The sequence below is a fragment of the Aethalodelphis obliquidens genome, unplaced genomic scaffold (genome assembly GCF_003676395.1).
Source record: "Aethalodelphis obliquidens isolate GAN/ISIS:26980383/991018 unplaced genomic scaffold, ASM367639v1 scaffold87, whole genome shotgun sequence".
NCBI classification, from domain to species: Eukaryota; Metazoa; Chordata; class Mammalia; order Artiodactyla; family Delphinidae; genus Aethalodelphis; species Aethalodelphis obliquidens.
In genome coordinates this window covers 6,314,545-6,329,817 of record NW_020838031.1, presented here as the reverse complement: position 1 = coordinate 6,329,817, position 15,273 = coordinate 6,314,545, and the positions used below count along the sequence as shown (strand labels likewise).

Here is a 15,273-nt window from a genome sequence, read left to right as displayed (position 1 = left end):
TTTTCTACACCTTATTTTTTTAAAATAAAATCTCAGTGGTTTTGACACAACCTGATTACGCACAGTTTAAGGAAACATTTAGAATGTGTAATTTTAATCCTAAATTAATCTTGATGTTTACTATTACTGTATGACTATTACTATATTGCTATTTTCTGACTGTTGTACTGTCACAAAAGTCCATAGCCTAAAAAACGTTTAGAGATCATCTACTTTTGTTTTTGTTTAAATATGTATAAGAAGAATGGGGATCAGAAAGGTTAAGCACTTTGCCTGAGATGCTAAAGAGTTTGAGGCAAAACAGAAAACCAAAAGTCTCTTGACTTCTAGTCTAGTATTCTTTCTCCTATACCACCAACTTCTTGAACATTTTAATGCATTTTGAGAAAGTAATCCTATAGCCAAAAGATGCCTTATACAACATGGAAAACAGAAGGGTTTGGTTTCTAGTGTGTAGTTTATTTATAACTTTAACCATTTTCTTTGCGTGTGTCTACATATAGATCACAGTGATAGAAACTAGATTGTAGTGATACCAATGTGGTCGAAAAAAATATTAAGTGCAGGTTGAATTTGAAATGCATTCGCTCAGGAAGTGTTTAGTACATATTCCTGTTTTATTTCTGTTCTCCATCACTCCCAACCCCTGTGCCTCTCTTTCCTGTTGTCTATCTATCTTCATGAATGGTTAGAGAACAATAGATGAAACAACTGGATCTCAGTTTGGTCTCACTGTTATTTTTCTTGATGTGAAATGTTTTGTAACAGTAAACACATTTGTCTATAACTGCCTCAACTAAATCTTTTTCTTTAGAAGGGAAGCGAATTTTCATTGTGTCTGTAAGAATTACAGAGGAATGAGGAAACTAGTACTATGTACGTTTGCAAGGGGTCTTTAAAGCTTGTAAATATCTATGTTCAGTATTTCTAAAACTTATTTTGCAGACTCTTTTACCGTATGCAAAGTATATATAAAAAACTGTTGATCATTATGATGTTGCTCTATAAATTATTTTTTATTTTTTCATTTCCCATTTAGGATAAGGTTCCAAGATGTTTTTTAGTGTTTCTTTGGGAGGTATGGAAAACCATCATGTCTACTACTGATCTGAAAGAATTTTGAAACTGTAAACTCTGAATTATACTCTTTAACATAGGAAGAATAAACATCCAAGATTTTATTGCTGAAGTTTTTTGTTTTTAATATCAAAAAATTTTGGTAAGGTTTTTAGGTGTTTCTGTAGCACTTTCCTTAATACATCAAATTCTTGCTGTGGAATGGAGAAAGACTTTTGTAAACGTGCCTGTTTATTTCTCCATGCTTTAGCTGTGGGAATATTTCCTAAAGGAATTTGAATAACAAAATGCTTCCTATCAAAGTTAGTATTAAATGAATTTGTTTTTATTTATTGAGCTCTTCCCATTTGTGACAGTGTGTCAGGCACAAATGATTTTTTTTTTAAACAAATAAGACCTGATTTCCCTTCTTAAGGAAAGTATAATCTAGCTTTGAAAGAAACAATATAATTCTGTAATACAATATGGTGAGTCCTAGGATTAAGGCATGTAGAAAAGTAATTGGGAATTAATGGGAATTTCTGTAGCAGCAGCAACATGATTTAAAAAAAAACAACAGCAACAACAGTGAAGTGGTGTTGAGAAAGTGTGTACCCTTAGGAGGAGCTATGGGGTAGTGCAGTGTGTTTTGGGATGTGTTGAGAGATTAAAAAGGTTAGATGGGGGAGGGAATCCCATAGCATGATGATAAGGAGTCGGGATCTTATTCCCTAGGAATTGGAGTGTCATTTATGATTTTTAAGGAATGTGGCTGACATTTTTAGCAGTTGTAGAATTTGAAGTGAATGGAAAATAGACCAGACAGGGTGACCAAATAAGAGGTTGCTGGTATGGCAAGTGAGAGAGATGAGGACCGGAGAATGCTTAAGCGTAAGTTTAGAGGGGAAGGACCAGACTCAAGATGATGACCATAATAGCTACTAATTATTGATCTTCTGACAATCTGCCGGGCCCAGCACTGTCTCATTTAGTTTTAATATTCACAACAACTTGAGGTGCCCTTAGGAACTCAGTTTTATAGATAAGAAACTGAGACTTAGAGGAAGCCAAGTACCCAGGGTCATAGAGATAGCAAGTAACAGATGCAGAGGTGAGCCAGCAAGCTGTCAAGAGGAAGAATTGACTAGGCCCCGGATGAAGTGCTATTCTGTTTTTGTTTTGGTTTTTTTCTTTTTCCCGAAGTGACTGGGTAGAGGCCATTAACTGAAATAGGAATGAGGAAGGAAGAGCTGGTTTGATGGAGGGTAGGAGTCACTGTTTTGGAGAATAGACGTTTGTATACAGAGTGCAGAGAGATGGCTGGGTCTGAATCCTGCCTCTGACACTTGAAGCTCTGTGACCTTGAGCAGTTACCTAACCTCATGTGCTTCGGTTTCCAACACGTGACAAGTAGGGATATATCAATATTTGTACTTACGAGATTGTTATGAGGATTAAACCAGCCACTCTAGGAGAGTGCTTACAGAAGTGCCTGCTGTGTAGTAGTTAATCTTGGTAGGTGTTAGGTGTATCATCATCATCATTCTGTGAAAATCTAGAGATCCATTATGAAGATGGATGAGCTATTCAGTATAAAACTTCTAGCACAATTCCTTCCAGTAGGGATGTAAAGCCAGGGGAGATGCTTTACTGGGATGGGCCTTCAGAGTTCCTTTTAGTGCAGCCTTGCTATAACCAAAATGTCTGAGAATTTCCATTCTTTTATGGCGCTCAGGATCAAACACAGGTTCTTCTGAGTTATCTGGTTGCTCAATTTGTTTGGTTTAGAGAAAATGAACTGCTTGTTGAAGGGCTTAAGTTTGATACGTTTTGGTGTGACTTCCTCAGAATTTCTTTTAAAATTCTGCCTTGCTACGCTGTGCCTGGGTTTCCTTTATTTCCTGGCCAGTTTTGTCATATAGGGAGCCAGGATGACCTCTCCTCTCTGGGCCAATCACAGGTTTCAAAGCAGCTGTGAAGGAAAGCAAGAACGAAGGCTTCACCCGTTTGGGGAAGGGGAGGGAAACAGGCAGTGGTGTTTGTTAGCTTCCTGAAATGTGAAAAAAATAGTATGTACACTTTTCTGGAGCCATTGCTTTCTTAGATTTTGACCCTTCCCCCGCCAGATCATTTTATTGAGTTTTATTTGAACAGCCTACACAATTCTACATAATTTGGAAATATTTCATTCAATGCATTTTTGTACCTTGACTTAGCCTAAATGCATAATACAGAATAAAAGTAGGAACAGTATAAACATTTTCTTCCACATTTACTAGTTAAGGATTATCATGGTCCTATAATATATATTTTTAAGCTTCTCGAAACATTTTTAAATTTTCTGCTTTTCCCACCAAGACCTAAGTTGGACAAACAGGTGTACAATTCTGAACCATCAGGGCATGAAGCGTGACCTCATGTGGTCCAAGTCCTTTCTGCTCTCCTTTCCACGTGTTTTCAAGTTGTGTTCCAGGTGGTGCATTGCTTTCTTCCATGACATATCAGCCATAGGCAGCAAGAGCGCTTCGAGGTGTAGGGACAGTGGGGAAGGCACGTGTGCCAGGAGCAGCGAGCTCCCACACCAGCCGAGAGCACTTCAGAAACAGCCTCAGCAGGTGGGTGCACAGAGAAGGAAGGTCACGGCTGTTCCAGCTTCTTTGCACTCGGCTGGCAGGCCTGGGCTACTTTCTAAGGTGAGAAAGACCTAGGGGCTCCCAAGGAAAATGAGCAGTTAAGAATCATTCACAACCAGGCAGTGATTTCAAGTGAGATGAAAAGTTCTCCAATTATCATTTTCTATTGGAGAATGGAGGAGCAAAATCAAGAAGAGGGTTGAATCACCTTTCATTCTTCCATTTTCGTCATTCATTTGATGGTTCTTGGCTTTGATACAGCAGAAATAAAAACAAAAAGGCTTCAAACCAACCTATCACCTGGGGCCAGGCTACTGCATACAAAACTCTCCCAAGGACTGAGATAAAAGAACTTTGTCCCCCAAGCCCTGAAGAAGTCCTGTTTTGGTTAGGGAAATTTGTTGAAAGCTACAGCCAGCTGAGAAGCCATTGGCAACAGAGACAGAAAGCAGTGCACGTATACTTATTTCATTCAATTGTAAACTGACAAGGTAAAGAGAATAAAAATCCTACTGTTTATGTAATAGAACCCTATTAAGTGGTTTTAGGAAGGGACTAGAACTTAGGTAGCAATCTACTTTCCAGAGATTCCTGGGCATTCGTCATTCGTGCATTCATTTCTGGCTGAGTCCAGTTGGACACAACCTTTCTCCCCATCCCGCCCTAGACCCTTTGGAATTGACTGCATCAAACATTCTGTACTGCGAAGTCCCTTTAGAGTTTATAATGAAAAGCCAAACCTAAAGAGAAAAGAATCCTTACACCTTCTCTCCAAGCATCAGTGTGAAGAAAACTCAGTCAGCTTAGAATATACCAAATAACATACCAAAGAAAGGAGTATGACCCAGCAAACCAAAATGACCAGTCCCCTGCCCCCCTCCCATGGTGCACCCCATCACACTGTAGTTATTTTCTTATCCTCGGTGGCTTGCTTGATGGCCGCCTTTAGTCCTATATTTTTAATATGGAACACCTAGGTCAGAACCAACTTTTACCTCTCTTATGTTGCAATCCTGGTTAGAACTGAAGGTGTTACTTCTTGTTAAAATGTAAATACTTCTTTCTAGGAGGAGCAGAATTTTCCTTTTTTTCAGGTCACTTCTTGATGTAAATGAGAAATGGGGAAACATATCGAAAAAGATAACATGAACCTGTAGAAGACTAGGGTGGCAGGATACATTGCCTGGAGGACAGATAGACAGGCAGGGTTACTGCCTACTTACAGTTGCACTTAGTGCCAGACCTAATCACTAAAATGCTTTGACAGGTAGCATTCTAAAAGACATAGTTGGCCTGTGAGAAGTCTCTCAAAAATTTCATGCAGTATTAGGAAGAACATTGGACAGGATCTGAAGACCCAGGTGTGAAGCCCTGTGACTTTTGGGAAATCTCTTAACCTCCATCTGCCTTAGGGTTCTTATCTATAAAATTCTGAGGAGGTACTAAGATCATTCAACTCTCTGTGTTTTGATTCTCTGATAGATTTTCATTCTCAAGTAATTCATAAAATACAAGCTCCATGGCAGTGTTCCTTCACTGGCAGTCAACTTGTTACTTCCTTCAGTGTTAGTTGAAAAAACTTTAAGGATGGCAGTTACTTCTTATAAATGGTTGTGTTCCAAAGGTTCATGTCTAAGATAGTTATTCAGACTGTAAATGATTTGCCCTTAGAGACAACGTTGTATGAGGGATTTATATCCATAAGGCTGTTTAATCTACAGTATACCTGGAAGTGGCGTTGTGAGAGAACCCCGGGAAGAAGGTTTGGGGAGGTGCCGCGATTACCTCATCAAGCTTACCTGGCCTACTGTTTGCCTCACATGCTGCTACCCTACTTTCGGAGCCCTTGCCCCAGACCGTCAGAGAGCCACCTCAGATCGCTTGGCGGTGCAGGAACACCTTCTCCCCTTGCCTGACAGGGTACTGGGCGGGGGTGGGGTGGGGTGGGGGTGCGGCCAGCTGTGTTGCTAGCAGTCCAAATTGGAACTGTCAATTCAGTTCCCCAGGGGATCTGGGGGAGTCCCTCAGACTCTGTAGGGTCTGGCGGAGTTCAAAGCCTTAATCACATTTTTTTCATGATACCACATTAGTATCTAAGGAGCTGGAGACCACAGTCCAAACTTCATAAGGATGTGTGTGACATCCTGACTTCCAACCAGATATAGTTTAAAGCAGAACTCAGAAAATCAAGTTCAGGGTTTGTCAAGAAGGGCCTGAGCTCTAAACAACTGCTATAGTCTAAAACAACTGTTATAATAATTCCTGTTGAAGTTATTGATTAAATGGAAGTTGAACATCCTCCTCAAGTATGGTGAATCAGCAGTAATTACCGGATTGTGCGAAAAGGATTTATCTTATTGCTAAAGTGGTTTTTAACAGATCTCTGATTCAGCTATTTAATTTAGAGCTTTGTTAAAGTGTCACATCCTTTCCTAACTCTCATTTTATTTTAGTTATTTTTTTGATGTGGACCATTTTGAAAGTCTTTATTGAATTGGTTACAATATTGCTTCTGTTTTATGTTTTGTTTCATTTTTTTTGGCCCCGAGGCATGTGGGATCTTAGCTCCCCAACCAGGGATCGAACCCGCACCCCCTGCATTGGAAGGCGAAGTCTTAACCACTGGACCGCCAGGGAAGTCCCCCCTAACTCTCATTTTAAATTTCAAGAATTTTATAAAAATAAACCCACAAAATATATTTTAATTTTTCATATTCAATGACTATCAAATTTTACTTCAATTTTCTCAAGACAGTATTTATCTACTATAACATAGGTTGTAAAGATGCTTATATTAATAAAAATATACATAATAAAATGGATAAGCAACAAGGATATATTGTACAGCACAGGAAAATATAGCCATTATTTTGTAATAACTTTGGATGGAGAATAATCTATAAAAATATAAAATCACTATGCTATACACTTGAAACTAATATAATGTTGTAAATCAACTATACTTCAATTGAAAAAAAAGAAAACAAGCTACTTGCAAGAAGAAAAAAAATTTTGGTATGTAAATAGCATCCTAATAAACTTTCTGTCTTAAGTCTGTAGTTGGGAATCATTCTGATGGTTATTACCTAACATATGTAGTATGACCAAAAATTTACAGGGTAAAGCCTAGATTAACAGACATTTGCTTGCTTAGATGTTGTATAATTTAATTCAACTGATATGCCTTAACTACTTATTCCTTAAAGAGAATTCTGTTAATCTGAACAAGCTCAGTTCATAGTATCTTCTCCCCTCTCCCACACAAGTTTCCTGTATTTCAGACATATGGCTCTGTGTTGTGGTTACAAAAGTGTATAGAGAGAGATTTTTAACTCTTGTTTCCTGGTGTACGGATTGCAAACTAGTGGACTTGAGTAAAGGTTCTGGGTAACATTTAGAGATAGCATTTGGTGTTAAGGAAACTTCTTTGCCCACTGTCTAATTTTTAATTGACCTGACAGAAGAAAGGCTGTGTCTTCTAAACTTGGGTTATTTTAGTTCTAGTTAATTAGCTCCAAAAATATCGTATAACTCCCAGGACAACTGTCATGGGATCTTGAACCTGTTGGCTTCAGCTTTTGTTACCTGTAGAATGTGGGGTTGGAGAATATGATGTCTAAAGTTTCTGCCATTGTGCAAATGTACGCTTCTAACTTATTCATGTTTATTCCTTTATTCGTGTCATTTATGAAATTGTATAAATAGTGTTATCATTTTTCTCCTCCTAAGTTTTTTTGATTTTTAGTAATGTGTTGCAAAGAATGTGTGAGATCTTTGGGAAAGTCATTAATTAGTCTCTAATCAATATATATTGAACTGTGGAGAGATGGGATTTAGCATAGCTAAGAGTCCATATGAACCAACCCTTATTTTCATGAAGGCTGCTTCAAATCGTAACAGATTCTGATTCAACAGAATTCATTGAGTACTAATTATTCTGTGCATTATTTTGTTTAAGCCTGTGATTTGTAGTACTCTCCTCCTTTTCGGTACATAGTACATTTCTGAAAAATATTCTTTCTAATGGTAATCTCTCTAATACTGTTGTAATTAACAGATTTAGGCAAGTGCATAGTATTATTTTAAAAGACAATGTACCAGGATTTTTGGCATTTGATGAAAGATTAGGAATTGAGTGCTTCAGGTGGCACTGTTTGATAAGAAAAAAATACACTTTTTAATCCGGCTATAAGAATAAACTTCATTGTTATAATCTTTTTTTCTTGTCTTCTTCCTTTTACTTCTTGTTTTCTGTAGAAGTCACAAGGCAGGGAAAAGATAAAAAATGCAGGTACCCTCTGCTTTTATTTTCAGTGTTTCCTTGGAAACTACATCATCATAAAGCAGAACATTAACATTTCCATGCTAACTGGTCTGTGAGGAAAGGTTGTAGTGATCTTTTCTTCCTCCAGATGGCACTCTCTGTTGGAACATGCTCAGCTAGTGCCAAGCCTTTAAAATAGAACTTTAGATGGAGTTCTACATACAACATATTCCAAGAATGTTTACTGATATCATATAATCTCCGAAGAGCCACATAACAACTGTATGGGATGGACATCTTCTGGAAAAGGAAGCCAAACTCCACACACCTCTGTGTGACTGGCTAGTAATTGCTTGATTCCAAATCTGCCGCCTTTGTTTTCACCACTGTCACAGTGTTGACAATCTGACTATTCAGAACAGATTCAGAAACTAAAAAAAATAGAATGAGTAATCAGACTTGTAAATATTTATTGAATAAGTAATAAATATTGGTTGAATTAATGAATGGATGAATTAGTGAAAAAGTGAACTGTAGCACAATGGACTCCGCCCTTCTTATCACCATGGCCACTTGTTATTTGACAGTTCTTGAGAAGGAAACTTGGTGACCTTTGGAGTACTTCTTGCCATATTGTTGAGCTTGAGATTTTTTTTTTTAATTTATTTATTTACGGCTTTGTTGGGTCTTCGTTGCAGATGGGCTTTTCTCTAGTTGCGGCGAGCGGGGGCTACTCTTCGTTGAGGTGCACGGGCTTCTCATTGCGGTGGCTTCTCTTGTTGCGGAGCACAGGCTCTAGGCGCGCAGGCTTCAGCAGTTGTGGCTCTCAGGCTCAGTAGTTGTGGCTTGCGGGCTCTAGAGCACAGGCTCAGTAGTTGTGGCACACGGGCTTAGTTGCTCCGCGGCATATGGGATCTTCCCAGACCAGGGATTGAACCCGTGTCCCCTGCACTGGCTGGCAGATTCTTAACCACTGCGCCACCAGGGAAGTCCTGTTGAGCTTGAGATTTTATCTTCAATGGTAAATATAATATCATTGGTTGCACTGACTAAAACGCAGAAGTGACAAGGTCTTTTCAAATGCTGAAAGGTGAAGAATGTATGTAGTAGTGTAGGGGCAGGTGTAGTCGTTCTATATGTCAAGAAAATAAATGTTTGAAAATCCACAAGACTGAGGGTGAAAGCTTAATTCTGTGATCTTTTGGATAATAGGTTGTAGAAATTAATCACAGAAGCAGATCAGAGCTAAAATATCAAAGTCAGCTATGCAAATGTCTGTGGGAAGTCTCACTCAATAAAGCAAAACTTATGTTGTTGACTATTTCATTTCCAGAAGGTAAAGGAAATAATCGGGGAGCTGATACTCTGAGCCTAATTTTGACCCACTGTGAGGGCTTAGTTAGACAGTGAACATAATGGGAATCCTGAGAGAAAAGTCATGTCATTCATTCAAATGATTGCCTTCTCTGTGCCACGTACTATTCTAGATGCTGTGGATTTAGCAGTAAATGCAACAGAAAAATTCCCTGTCATCAAGGAGCTTTCAAGAGCTTATAGTGATCTGTTGTCCAGAAAACTAGCTTCATGGTTACTTGGCTACAGTGACCTTCCACTTCACCTCAGACACTGACTTGCAGGGTCACAGTCTGGATGTTGTCATCATCTGGAACTGCTTGCTTCAAAAATCTGCAAATTCCAGTATCTTCCATAGCACATTCTCTGTTCTTCTCTCTCATAGGGATTGATTACCTGTGTGTCAGCATTTGCCTGGCGTCTTTCTCTTCCCTGCCCAGCCTGTACACATTTTGACCATATGGATCGTTCTTTCACCTGTACCCCTGATTCCCTTCCACTTACGCTTCTGCTGCCTTCACCCACCAAAACCCTCATTTCAAGACCAGTGATACAATCTGTATTTTCTCCTGTTAGATCCAAGCAGCTGAATGCTGCTGGAGAATCTCAAATAGCTGAGGAAATTGACACCATCAGAAATTCACGTTTACAAGCGCATCAATAAATCCTTTTATTTATCCTGGGTCACCATTCTCTCCATCCTTGTTTTCCTGCTGCTCATTTTGCTTTGTGATACCAAACTTATTGTAATTCTTCCAAGGACTTGACTTGAGCCTCTCTTCGTGTCTGTAATGCCTTTCTTCTCTCCTTGTCTCCCTTTACCTGTTCTGCTTTTTCTTGAAGATTATCTCCTTCATGAAGCTTCCCTGACTCCTCAGATTGGGTTCAGTGCACCTTATCAGTATGCAGTACCCTGTGTGTTGGTTTGCCTTTGCCACCATAACGTGGTCTTCCTGAGGGGCAGAGACTGGGACTGCTTTCACAGTGTGTGTTCTTAGTGCCTGGCACAAAGGGAGTGTTTAGTAAATGATAGCTAAATGAATACATAATAAACAGGAAGAAGAATATGAAGCAAAGCTGGAGTATAGAGAATTGGAAATGCAGAGTTCCTAAAGTTCAAAGAAAGGATAGGTAAGGTGCCATGGATGCAGTTTCTAGAACGGAAAGTGGTTGTAAGATGACCATAGACTGGTCTTCATGGAACAATTGGAAATAATATGCGAAGAAAGGTAGAGGTAAAGTGGCCAATTGAACTCAGATTTTAAAATAACGTGCAGAAGAAGGATATGAAACAAATAACAAAAACAAAATTATTTATATATAAAAGAGGAACACAAACCTCTGAAAATAATGAGCTGAGGTTTTGAAAAAGGTTAAGGCTGACCTTTTTACATTTTATATATAGAAGATGAAAACAACAGGCAAATAATAGATTCTTCCTTGAAACAAACTGACCCTATAATCAGATACAGAGAGTAAATGAAACTTCTCAACTTCTGTTTTCTTTCTGTCTTCTCTGACACAAAGAACGGTCTACACACAGACTAATAAGTATAGAAGTAAGAAGAATAATAGAAAATTTAAGCCCAAGAGTGAGGAGGAGATTGTATCAGAATCTCTGGTTGCTCTAAATGAATTCACATCCCAGGTTCAGGTTCTGAGAAAATTTGTTAATGTCATTGCTGAACTGGTAATCTTTGAGTTATTATGGTAAATTTGAAAAATTTCAGAAGACTGTGGAGGAATAAAGTTCCAAAATTATAAAAAAGAGTGTAGATTCCATAGATTTTAGTGAGTTTGAAGTTACCTTCACAAAAGATTCTAGCGATCATTTTAAAAGATTTGCAAACGTTTACAGAAGGACTAGACGGGCGGTAAAGGTTAAGGGGATTCTCTAAAACTAATTCATGCAGATCACCCAGTTTCTACTTTTGATGGGGATGTACAGATACACATCAGGAAAGTGCTGTAGCTGTAACATACGTAGATTTCCACAAGGTGTTTGACATCATCTGTTCTATCATTCTGTTCTTGGGGACACAATGGAGAGTGGGACTGTAGTATGGGTACAGTTACTGAACAGCGGAACTTGATCTTAGTTACTAACTGGCAGCCATGTGGGAAATCTTTTAGGGGCTGCAGTTTTGACCCTGTTCCACTCATCAGGTTAAAACACCTCCCACTTTTGACTCTCAGCTGGTAAACTTGTGGTTTATTTCACTGAGAAGATAGAAGCCTCCAAATCTTGGTCCTCCCACTGCCAGATACACGAGTCTTCCTGCATCTGTACTCATGAACTCTGTCATGCTTCTTACTCCATCGGATGAACTGTCACTGTTGCTTCCACTTGCACATTGGATCCTCTTCATTTTGCCTCCTCGTTGGCCCTGGTATTATCTCCTCTCATTCTAGTTTTTCATCTATTTTCCTTTCTCTGTTGGAGAAACATGCTGTACAAACATGCTATATGATATCTCAGCTTACAAACATGCTGTTATATCTTTTTTTCTTAAAAAAAAAAAAAAAGAAATAGCCAACAACGACTCCCCTATCCAATGTCCCTTTCAAGCTACCACCCATTTCCTTGCTACCCTTTTGGGCAGAGCTTCTCTAAGGAGTTTTCTAGACCCCTTGCCTCCATTTCTTCACCACTCTTTGCGACTCCCCTGAGGCCACGCTTTGACACGGTTGTCTGTAACTTCAGTGTTGCTAAATCCAGCGGTCAGTTCCCGGTTTCCATCTTACTCAACCTCTCAGCGATATTTGACACAGTTGATCAATCTTTCCTGTTTCAGGTTTTCCTCCCCTGGTTTCTGGGAAGGACCACTCCTGATTTTTTTTTTCCCGCCTCACATGTTATTTCTTCCTGGTCTCCTATGCTGGAATCTCCCTGAGTCAGTGGTGTTAACCCCAGGGCTCAGTCCTAGAACCTCTTCTCTGCCCCACTTACACTCATTCTCTGGGTCCCCACTGTTCAATACCATAGCCACTAGGCACAGTCCCCATCATTGCAGGAAGTTCTGCCAGACAGCACTGCTCTGGGTTGTTTCATCCATCTGGTCTCATTAAACTGCATCTATATGCTGATAGCTCCCAAACTGACTCACCAGTCCCATCCTCCCAGTTTGGTATATCCAGCTGCCTGCTTGATATCTTTTACTTGCTTCCTGAGAGACCTGTCAAACTTGACATAGCTAAAGGCGAACTTTATTTTCCCTCCTAACTAGTCTTACCTGTCCGTGAACTGCGCTATTCTGTCTCTTTTTTTGGGGGGGGCAAGGAAAGGAGGGTGGGCAGGAAGGAGGCTTCCATTCCTCAGGAGAGTTCCAGAGGAACTGTTTCTTCTTTCTACATCTTACTTCAGTCCCTGAGAAGTAGGAGCGAGAGGCTTTTCTCACTTTTGTGGTAATGTTTAACTTCTCTCTTTCTTCTCTTCACTCAGTATCCAGTGCATCAAACATACACTAATCTCAGAGCCCCGGAATACTCTTTCCCCGGATACTCACACGGGCTGTTTTCTTACTTCATTCAGGGTTTTCCTCGGATATCACATCTTCAGGCATTCCTCGCCAGCCCTATCTGAAGTAGCATTCCTGTCACTCTGTACTCTTATTCTGTTTTACTTTGTTTTCGTAGCACTTAGTACTACTACCTGACATTAGAATGGGTTTATTTTTTCTGTCTCTACCCCACTAGAATCCATGAGGGTCGGGATTTTATTTTTGCTCTATAGTCAGTGTCAAAAATAGTAGCTGGCATATAATGAATGCTCAATAAACATTTGTTTAATTAAATGGCATATTGATGAAATTTCTGATGACATAAAACTAGGGGTTATAGCTAATACATTGTCAGGTTTTGTTTTGTTTTGTTTTGTTTTGGGCATTTATATCACTGTACCTGTCACTGAATTAGAGAAAGTGAAACCTGCTATTTTTCTGGGAAGGTCATTTATATGATTAGAGGCATTTTGTTATTATGCTTTTCATTTATGGTAAATTTTAAGAATATAAAAATGCTAGTAATATTGTTGGGAGCAAGTCTTACTTATTATGTCACTATAACAATAGTTGTATTAGAAGGTGAAAATTGTAATGATGATGAATTTAAAATTTGGCATGATAGTTATAACGTACAAAAAGTAATAAGACACAGTTCCTGGCCTTAAGGAACTCATGACCTAGGAGGTAAGACAGTCATATAGATAAGTAGCTACAGGGTGTCCATGTAATTTGGAAACAGGGGCAAAAATATATAATGTCCTAAGCACATCTTCAATTTATTTTTTAAAAAACCCCGTATTTTCCGACTTTAGGGACACCCAGCATAATATAGGGTGATAAAAGCTGGAATACAGCTGTGAATAAAGGGTGATGGCAGAATGAAGGAGGGCACAGCTGACTGTGCTGGCGGATAGGATTATGATCTTGGATGGAGTGAGACTCCATGGTTATCCAAACTGGGCTGTGTAAAATATGGAGCTAAAGAAGCCATGTCAGTTTAAGAGCATTAGAAAAATCCCTCAGCTTGGCCTAGAAATGTCCCTCGGTAAGAGAGAGCAACAGATGGATCCAGTTGTCTGTCAGCCTCCACTTCTGATGGCCAGGCTGAGTGAGCTGGAATCGTTTTAGTATCGTGAGATAAATGGCCCCACCTTGTAGTAGTCCAAGCTAGAGGGTGCCGGTAGTCAGCTCAGTTCATACAAGACCTCCTCATGCTCATGACTTTTTTACATCTTTATTGGAGTGTAATTGCTTTACAATGGTGTGTTAGTTTCTGCTCCATGATTTGATTGATAATTTCCCCGCCCAAATTCTACAGTTAAAACTACAGGGATGATGCAGTAGGAGCAGGTCTGGAAGGTGTTTTGAGACTCCATTCCAGGGCTGTTTCGTTTGGTCGAGCAGTTGATGCACTGATGCTTGGCCAGTGGAGTGGGCGAGTAGGACTGAAATCTAGCCTGTGCTTTGATAGCTGTGTGCCATGGGCTGCATCAGCCTAGGAGGAGGTGCTTTTTCCCTAATTCACACAAAGTCCTATGTAGTGTTAACAGCAGCTCTGTCCTATTTCCTGCCTACTCTATTCTCAAGGGCCTAGAATAGTGTGGTACGAGAACTGTTTGTCAAGCTGAAAGGAATTCAAGACAGTTCTCTAGATTTGAGCATTTTAAAGCAATTAAAGGTCGTTTTGATTTTATAAACTTGTGGTTCAAAATAAACCTTTATGTTTGCCTTATAACTGTAATAAGGAAGTTTTTTCTCATGCCTCTGCCTGGTAAAAACTGTAGAGAAGGAGAAAACTACAGAGAAGCACCTTCTTGATACCCCAGAAGTAGGAATTTATCCTTTGGTATTCTAGAAATAGTCTTCATTGTGTTATACACAAAAGATTAATTCATTTTTAAAAATTCAACAAGGATAGGAAATTTGGTGGTGGCTTATTCATTGTTTGGCTGTAGTATTTTCTGATTTCTCATTTATCCTCAACCTAGATTTCATTGTTAAGAAGACTGATGTTGCCTGATTCTCCTTCCTTTGTAGGGATTTACCTGGAGGTTATAAGTTGGGGGTTGGGAGAAGAGCCGTGGGGAGCTACAGTCAGGTTACCTTTTTCAGATCAAATATGTTCCAAGACTCCATCTCTCAAGACACCATTCTTGAAGCTACAGGCATTTTTTAGTGTGTTCCTGAGATTCAAAAAAATCGTTGTCTGTTTCATACATCAGATATGAAGACTGGCCTCTTGTTTTTATGTCAGAACTTCAGTTGTTAAAAATATTTGTTTTACTATTGCTGTTAATATCTTTCTCCTTTTTTTTTTTTTTGGTAGGTGAAGCTTTGTTCTAAGATTATTTGTTTCGTCTAGTTCATGAACTCAAATCATAAAGACCCTAAATGTTACAGAAGTGTTGAAAGATTGGTAAGTATTTAATGTAACATATATTAGCAGTCAAAATCCTTGGTTCAG

At 39.2% G+C, this 15,273-nt stretch overlaps 1 protein-coding gene across 3 annotated transcripts in view; it reads left to right on the top strand.

Annotated features, from left to right (window-relative positions):
• Positions 1–15,273, top strand: part of LYST (lysosomal trafficking regulator) — a 193,923-nt gene that overhangs the window by 25,411 nt on the left and 153,239 nt on the right. For 2 of the 3 annotated variants that reach the window (XM_027094060.1, XM_027094059.1), the window contains exon 2: positions 15,136–15,225. The gene's annotated coding sequence lies outside the window, so the exon portion shown is untranslated. Of the gene's footprint in view, positions 1–11,439; positions 11,697–15,135; positions 15,226–15,273 lie in introns of all 3 variants that reach the window. The other variant, XM_027094061.1, reaches the window with a different exon arrangement.